General features: G+C 36.6%; 1 pseudogene; it reads left to right on the top strand.

Moving 5' to 3' along the window:
• The first annotated feature begins 5,908 nt into the window (after positions 1 to 5,908).
• On the top strand, positions 5,909 to 6,736 carry LOC103749414 (annotated as a pseudogene).
• Positions 6,737 to 8,027: the final 1,291 nt, after the last annotated feature.

Raw genomic sequence — 8,027 nt, 5'->3', positions numbered from 1 at the left:
TGTGTTATCAAAGAGCAATATGTGATATGCCCAGTCTGCTTAGCAGTTCCTGCCATCTGCTTCGTGATTCTTCTTTGTCTCTACTACATGGCTTTCAAAATCAAGCAAGTGGGGACAGAAATCTCACTAGATTTTTTTTTTAATTTCATTGCCTTGTTAATAATTTGTTTTTTTTCCATAACTAAATCTATCAAAAAGTATCCCTAGGTAATAGGTGGCAGTGTGTGTACACTGGGGAAAAGGGTCTTCAGAGCTAATAGTACTCAGTGTGAATCCTGGCTCTGTCATTTTTCAAGAGTATAGATCACAAGAGCCAAATCTGTGTGACTCAGTTTCCCTTCTATAAATGTCAATAATGTAAGGTGCTATGTAATCAGGGAAGAGCATACATAACATACTTAGAATGTAGCAGACATGATTTAAATGATCTGGACATCCAAAAAAAAAAATTCAGCTCTCCACTCTTAAATAGTTTGGAATATAATTGAGACACATCAAACAGATAAATGAGAAAGCAAACAAGTAACACACAACAAGGAAAGATTTCACCAAATGGTTGATTGGAATAATCAGTGCTAGAGAATTTTAGAAGCCATGTGAGTGATCAATGACATTCTTAAGCTAGTGATTTTTTTCACAGCTAAAGCACCATAGAGAAATCGTCTTGGGCTGGTTCTTTAGATGGCAGTTCGGCCCCAGCAGTGTCTACTGGAGGTTTGAAAATGTATTGCTAAAACTTTGCATGTCGGAATCAAGAATTGTACAGACAGATAATGCTGTTTACCTTGGAATTAAAAGCATTTAAGGACTGAAGGGAGTAAGGAGCACAAATAGATAATTTACTCATCAAATGTTAAACAGAGATAAACATAATTGTCTTCCACAAATAGGTAACATCATTGATTTGAAATGAATTAAACGGGCTTACTTATGAATCCAGAGAAAACCAATTTTGACTACAAATAAGTATCTTTATGGATGATTTCCCTAGCAACTGCACACCCTGGTAATAGTGTTGAATTTAATAAAACAAGGCCAAAGATGCTGTGGCAATTGAAGCATGCAGCTTAGCTTCAGAGTAGAGGGCACACGGGCTTCTCCAGGCAGCTACACAAGGGTATGTAATATTCACAGAACGTGTCTCAGGATTTGATGCTTCAAATTTCTGGTTGGCTTTCCATCCTTGGCTTTCTACTTTTGCTGAGACAGGAGAGACAAATCCAATGTCTACTAAATACTGTATCATTCTACAATTACTTATTATTTTATAGCTGTCAAAGCTTCAATAATATCTATTTTAGATAATTTGTATTGACTTTCCGTCACTTTTCAATATATATTTTAAATATGCAATAGTCTAATTCTGAGGAATCTTGAGTAAATGACATTAAGAAGAAAGCAGAAAATTTCTCTATTGTCAAATAATTTTGTAGATATTAGGTGAAGAGAAATGCAATAAACTTGGTAAGAATAATTATATCTTCAGGATCTGTATCTTGTTTAAGAAACCAAAATGAAGGATGTGAGAAAATGATGAGTGATATCTAAAAAACAAAGTTGTAAATTTTCTTTGTATCTCAATCAAGCCTCTTGAATTCATCAGTTTAGAACTAGCATATTTGTATGTCCTCACAGTAGGATATTGGTATTTCCCAAATTCTAAATCAAGGCACTGGGAAACAGGAAGCATTTTATGAGTATGCAAAGTGGTTTATACACAGTGTGCTCAGACAGATGACCAAGTAGGCAAACTTGAATAGCTTATCATCAACTCCATAAGTACAGTTGTGCAAGAAACAATCTGTGTACCAGCAGTCCTGAAAAGAAATTAATATGTTTTAAAAGAGTATGCCTGAAATGGATGCATGAGCTCTTTTGCTGTGGGAAATCAGTAGTAATTAGCCTCCAAACAAGTTAAACAGCAGGAATGTCTTTCATTCTGTGTATGATGAAAATCATCTAATATACGGACAGCAAGTTCAGTTAAAATATTTGAAGGGTGTTTTTTTTTTAAGTTTTATTTATTGTTTTGTGTGCACATGTGTGTGAATGCAGGAGCAAGTATGTCACAGTGTGCATGTGGTGATGAGAGGAAAACATTAGGGAATTTGTTCTCTTCTGAGTTTCAGGGATCAAACTCGGGTTTACATGACAAATACTTTTATATACTGAGCCAGTTCACTAGCCCTGAAAATTAATTTTTAAGTAACTATAAAGCCCTTTGTATTCAAAGACAATAATTCAATTGAATATACGTTTTCTAAGAACTGAACATTATATTTTGAACAGCACAAAATAATAATTAGCTTGAGACCAATTTTTTCTCTCACCATCATTTGCTGTGTTCAAATGCATGCATCTGTAAACTTGCTTTATTCTCTGTATGATACTGTATCTAAGGATATCTAAGGATATGGTAATATCACAAAATAATGCTTAGTTTATCAAAATGAGATTCTGTGTTTTGTAAGTTTTTCACATAACAAGCAGAACCTGAAAAGTTTGAAGTAGTGAATTTACAAATAAAACATGTAATATTTATTATAAGAGTCAGTAGTTAACAGTTTTAAGAGTGAACAATCACAAATGCTTGCAAGCATATCTTTGACTCTTCTAAGTAAGCCCTGAAATACAAATACTTTGTCCAGGGATACACTGCATGCTTTTGTTTTTTGTTTGTTTTTGTCAACTTAATACAAACTGGTAAAAGGGAACCTGGAACAAGGAATTTCTTCCATCAGATTGGCCTGTGGCAAGGTCTGTGAAGCATTTTCTTAATTGCTGATTGATATAGGAGGACCCAGCCCACTGTGGGTAGGTAGGGTCTGGGCTGTATACGAATCATAGCTGAGCAAACCAGAGTTAACAGGCCATTAAGCAGTCTTCCCCCATAGTCTCTGCATCAGCTCCTGTCTCCAGGTTCCTGTCTTGAGTTCCCACCCTGATTTCCCTCAACGATGGTCCATCACTTGAGGGTAAGATACAACAAACCCTTTCTTCCTTCAAGTTGTTTTTGGTTAAAATGTTTTATCACAGCAATTAAAACCAAGCTATAACAAGGAATAATGTCAGAGAACATGACTTTAGGAAAGTCAAGGGAAGAGAAAGTTATAAAAAACAGACTTTATTAACAGTCAAAAGTTTTGGGGTACTCAAGTCACAGGGATCTTAGGTTTAGCAACATGGAGTTCAAAGGTGGCTTTACTTAGAAAATGTTGGTAGTTTATGGAATGAATGAGAGCTAATGAAATGGAAAGAATAGAGTTGAGTGGGTTTATATGTTTGTAGTAATGACTCAAAGAAATGGAGAGACTGATAATAGAAATACAGAGAAACAGATGAGAGAGAGGGAGAGAGAGAGAGAAGATAGAAATCAATTGAACTAAAATATGGAGAGAGAATGGGGAATGTATAGAACACTTGTCTAACATGTTCTAAGTCCTGACAGTAAAAGCAAAACCAAAAGCAATAAAACAAACAAAAACATATGACAAGAGCTCAGAGCATCACCATTTGCCTGAAACCAAGGGAGTTCTCTATGGAAAGTTCATTTGTACATATGAAGCAAATTAGAATGAATCAGAACCAGAAGAAATAACAGAGAACTAGCTTACACTTATTAAGAAGGGATACAGCAATCATTTCTGAGGGCAAGTTTTTAGTAGTTTGAAATGAATTTCATTACAAAATGCATTAAAGAAGTGAAAAAAATATTAAGGATGATGATCATGGCAGTAATGGATTTTAAGCTTTATGAAATGCTGTGATAATTAGGTCAGAATTTTCAAGTGGAAATTGAATGATCATCCTTGGAAATGTAAAATAGACACAAATGAAAACGCAGGATGCTATTAAAATCTTCAGATAAATACAATCAGGGCACAAAAATTATCTTTCATTTAGCATCTCAAATCTCTATAAAATCATAATGCAAATTATTTGTAGAAATAAAAGTGCTTTGTGATAATTTTTATGGTTGCTGAATGAGAACACTTGAAAGTCGGTTTCATTTGAGATGTAACTTTTGTTTCCATTTTAGGCTTGAAAATTAGTGAAGCTACTTTTACATGTATAAAGAATGCATGGGTTTAAAACTTTGAGATCAATTCTGTCATTATTTCATCTTTCATATAACAATTTAGTTTGGTATTTAGTTTTTGTCTATATTTACTTATGCCATTCCCTCTGTTCATTATTTTTACCACTACTGAAAAGAAATGAATATGTGATTATATGCTATAGTTCAGCGAAATAAGATTTTGTTGTTATTTTTTGTTTTGTTTTGTTTTAGTAAGACGTGATGCAATGAATTTAGTAAGAGCCAAAAAATTTGAAACACTGTGTTCTCTTACGGGAATGCCACTGTATCATTGTGTAGAAATAAAAACCTCTGTCCATGTCTTTTACATCTGTAATTACAAGCAAAAACCAAGTGAAATACAACTTTGAATGCATTCACAAAAGAAGAAATTTCATTGGTCTCGAGGTCCTAGTCTTCATAAATCTTTGGCAATACTGTGACTATTAATGATGTGTCTTGCTTCACATTACTAGTTCTTCAATGTATCTGTATTTTTTCAAAGTATTTTTTATTCTTTGACAGTTTCATGCATGGACTTAATGAATTTTTGTCATTTTTACCCCTCTCCATAACCCTGTCTCATCTCTGTTCCTTCTGCTGAAACCCTCACTCCAATTTTCCTGCTTCTCTGTGTATTTTTGATGTTACAATTCATTTCATATTAGATGGAGTCAAAATAATTTAACTTATTTTTATTTTTAGTGGTGGCAAGCTGATAATATAGAACAGGAGCTTTTCCTGCTGTGAAAAATTATACATGAATGTATCCCATCTCCATACATGTTAAGTATAAAATGAAGCTTGAGCTAGGCATCATTATAATAAGCAAAATAAGTCAGACTCAGGCAAATCCTGCATGTTTCTCTCATGTGTGAGAGTGTCTAGAATGGTTGAGGATGTGAGAGGGGAGAACACGGAAGCAGATACAACCAAACACCATATTTAAATGAAAATGTCTTTATGAAACCCATCATTTTATACAGAAAATATACACCAATAGAAAATATATACTTAATATTTTGGAAATTGATTGACTGCAGATAAATGAAAGCACAGAAGATGGGAACACCTGGCACACTGTAGCATGTAACCCCATTAGAGTCAATATATTAATTAACCATCTGAATGAGCACTTTTCAAACTATGAAGCCCTTTTCAAGCCAAAAACACACACTGGGGGAAAGGCAGCATCTTCAACAAATAATGCTGGCAAAACTGGATCTCCACTAGTATAAGAATGAAACTAGACCCTTATTTTTCGCCTCCCACAGATGTCAACTCCAAATGGATCAAAGACCTCAGTGTGAAACCTGGAACTCTGAAACTGTCAGAAGTAAACATAGGCAGTAGCCTACAAGATATCGGTGCAGGAAAGGACTTTCTAAATTGGGCATCAGTAGCTCAGGAATTAAGGTCAACAATCTGCAAGTGAGACCTCCTTAAACTAAAAAGCTTCTGCACTGCAAAAGAAACAACCAAGGAAACAAAGAGAAAATTTGCAGGGTGGGAGACATTCTTCACCATTGACATATCTGACAGAGGTTTAATATTCTGAATATACAAAGAACTCAAAACCAAGAGTCAAGGAAATAAATGAACCAATTAAAAGATGGGCTATGGACTTTATAAATCTAAAACCTAGAGCTGTGTTGGCTTTTGACTTGAATGACTTGGTTTCTTCCTAGGCACCAGATTCTTGATTGTTATTTTTGCATGTAGAGATCTTTATCATTTTGAAAATCTTGCCCTCTAGACCCTGAGTTCTAATATCTTAAGCTTTATAATTTTTTTTAGTGGCTGACTCTTTTCTTTCCTCTCGTGACTGACATGACTGTGGGTCCTGCTGATCTCCAAACTTTTCTTTGTTCTAAGAAAGCATCTGATTCTGGGGACTCCTCACCAACCCTTGAGTCTTATGGTCCTGAGGAAAATGACTCATCTTTATTAATGCCTACTGCTGAGATGCTCAGCAAGGAGACTGCCTCTCCTTCTCCTTCCTCCGTGGACAGTCATGATTCTTCTACCAGTCCCACACCAAGGTTAGCCAGTCCGGGTTTTGAAGACAGCCCTTGGAAGAAGGAAGAGAGTAAGGTGCAGATCAAGAAACAGAAGATGCTAAACGATTCTCTCAGACCCAGCTGTGCACGCTCAATGAAAGGTTTCAGAAACAAGTACCTCAGCCTCCAGCAGATGCAAGAGCTTTCTAGCATACTGAATCTCACTTACAAACCGGTTAAGACTTGGTTCCAAAATCAAAGAATGAAACGTAAAAGATGGCAGAAAAGCAACTGGCCAAAGTCCTTCAACAGTAAGGGCTCAGCGTTTACAGAATATCCAGGCCGCCATTTGAACTAATCCCAGGGGTATCTGAACCCATCTGAAAGCCTTCCAATGTGTAGCAACCAGACCTAACAGACCTGGAACAATCCAGCTTGGAACAACCATTCTTGGAACAGTCAGGCTGGGTATACCCATGCCTGGAACAGTGAGGTCTGGAACACACAGTTCCATAACTTTGGAGAGGAATCATTGCAGCCCTACATGCAGTTCCAGAAAAAACTTTCTGTCAGTGATTTGGAGGCCAATTTGGAAGCTGCCGGGGAAAGCCACAAGTATTTTAGCAGCCCCCAAGCCCTGGATTCCTTCCTGAACTAAGTGAATTCACCACCTGGTAAAGCCTTAGAAGAGCGATATTCAGTTTCAGGGCAGTGACTGAATGCCTTCCTTCTTTCAAAAAAAAAATTTTTTTTTTTGTCTTTTTGAGACAGGGTCTCCCTTTAGCAACAGCTGTCCTGGAACTCACTATATAGACCAGGCTGGCCTTGAACTCACATAGATACGCCTGCCTCTGCCTCCCCAGTGCTGGGATTAAAGGCGTGCAGCACCAGGCCTGGCTCAAAGATTTGTATATAGTTTTGTCTTTTCTTTTCTTTTCTTTTCTTTTTTTTCTTTTCTTTTCTCTTCTCTTCTCTTTTCTCTTTTCCTTTCCTTTCTCTTCTCTTCTCTTCTCTTCTCTTCTCTTCTCTTCTCTTCTCTTTTTCTTTCCTTTTTTTTAGTGCTAGAGACCTAAGCTTGGAAATCCTAGGTGCCTGCTCTTCCTACCACTGAGCTATATTTGTGGCCTGGTATTGGTACATTTGTTTTTGAGCTGTGTAGCTGTGTCTTTTTCTTTGGTGTTGTATTCTGCTGGAGGTGAACTAAGCACTTTGTATGTGTTAGGCAAGTGCTCATGCACTGGGCTACACAAGACTTGTCTTTTACTTGGAATCTTGGATCAAGTTGTACACAGGGGGACTTGAATAGCTCTTCCTGCTGCAGACCAGATATACATAGATAGGATGGCTCTAGCTACAGACCCAGTCTAAGTTAGGAATCTTCAGGATGTAGAATCTAAAAGTATAGGAACTAAATGTATAAAGATGTATGTAGGTAGGGACTGGAGAGATGGCTCAGTGGTTAAGAGCACTGGCTGATTTTTCAGAGGACTGGGCTTGATTCCCAGCACCGACATGGCAGCTATCAACCATTCATAATTCTAGTTCTGGGGGAATACAACACCCTCTAATGCCTCTGCAGGCTTTTCACAACACAGGTGTACTCTTACATACATGCAGGTAAAATGCTCATACACATAAAGAAGAAATAAATAAACTTTTAAAATTAAATATATCCAGGTATGGTGGCCACTCTGGTGGGTCATGACCAGCCCAGGCTGCATATATATAGCAAGTTCAAAATTAGCCTGAACTACTTATGTGTAGTAAGATCCTATCTCAACAAAACTAAAGCTGTGTGGCATGCTTCTATTTTGTGTTTGGTAATTGAAGACTTCCTGTTGCAATATGCTTGATTGCTTCCTCTTTTGGAAAATCCATCTCACTATGAGCCCCACTTTCTTCATTAATATTTGTAGGAAGATTTTTATACTTGAAACTTCAAGAAAAAT

The sequence above is a fragment of the Nannospalax galili genome, unplaced genomic scaffold, assembly GCF_000622305.1.
Source record: "Nannospalax galili isolate Female #2095 unplaced genomic scaffold, S.galili_v1.0 scaffold390, whole genome shotgun sequence".
Taxonomy (NCBI): Eukaryota; Metazoa; Chordata; class Mammalia; order Rodentia; family Spalacidae; genus Nannospalax; species Nannospalax galili.
This window is presented reverse-complemented; position numbering and strand designations above follow the sequence as displayed.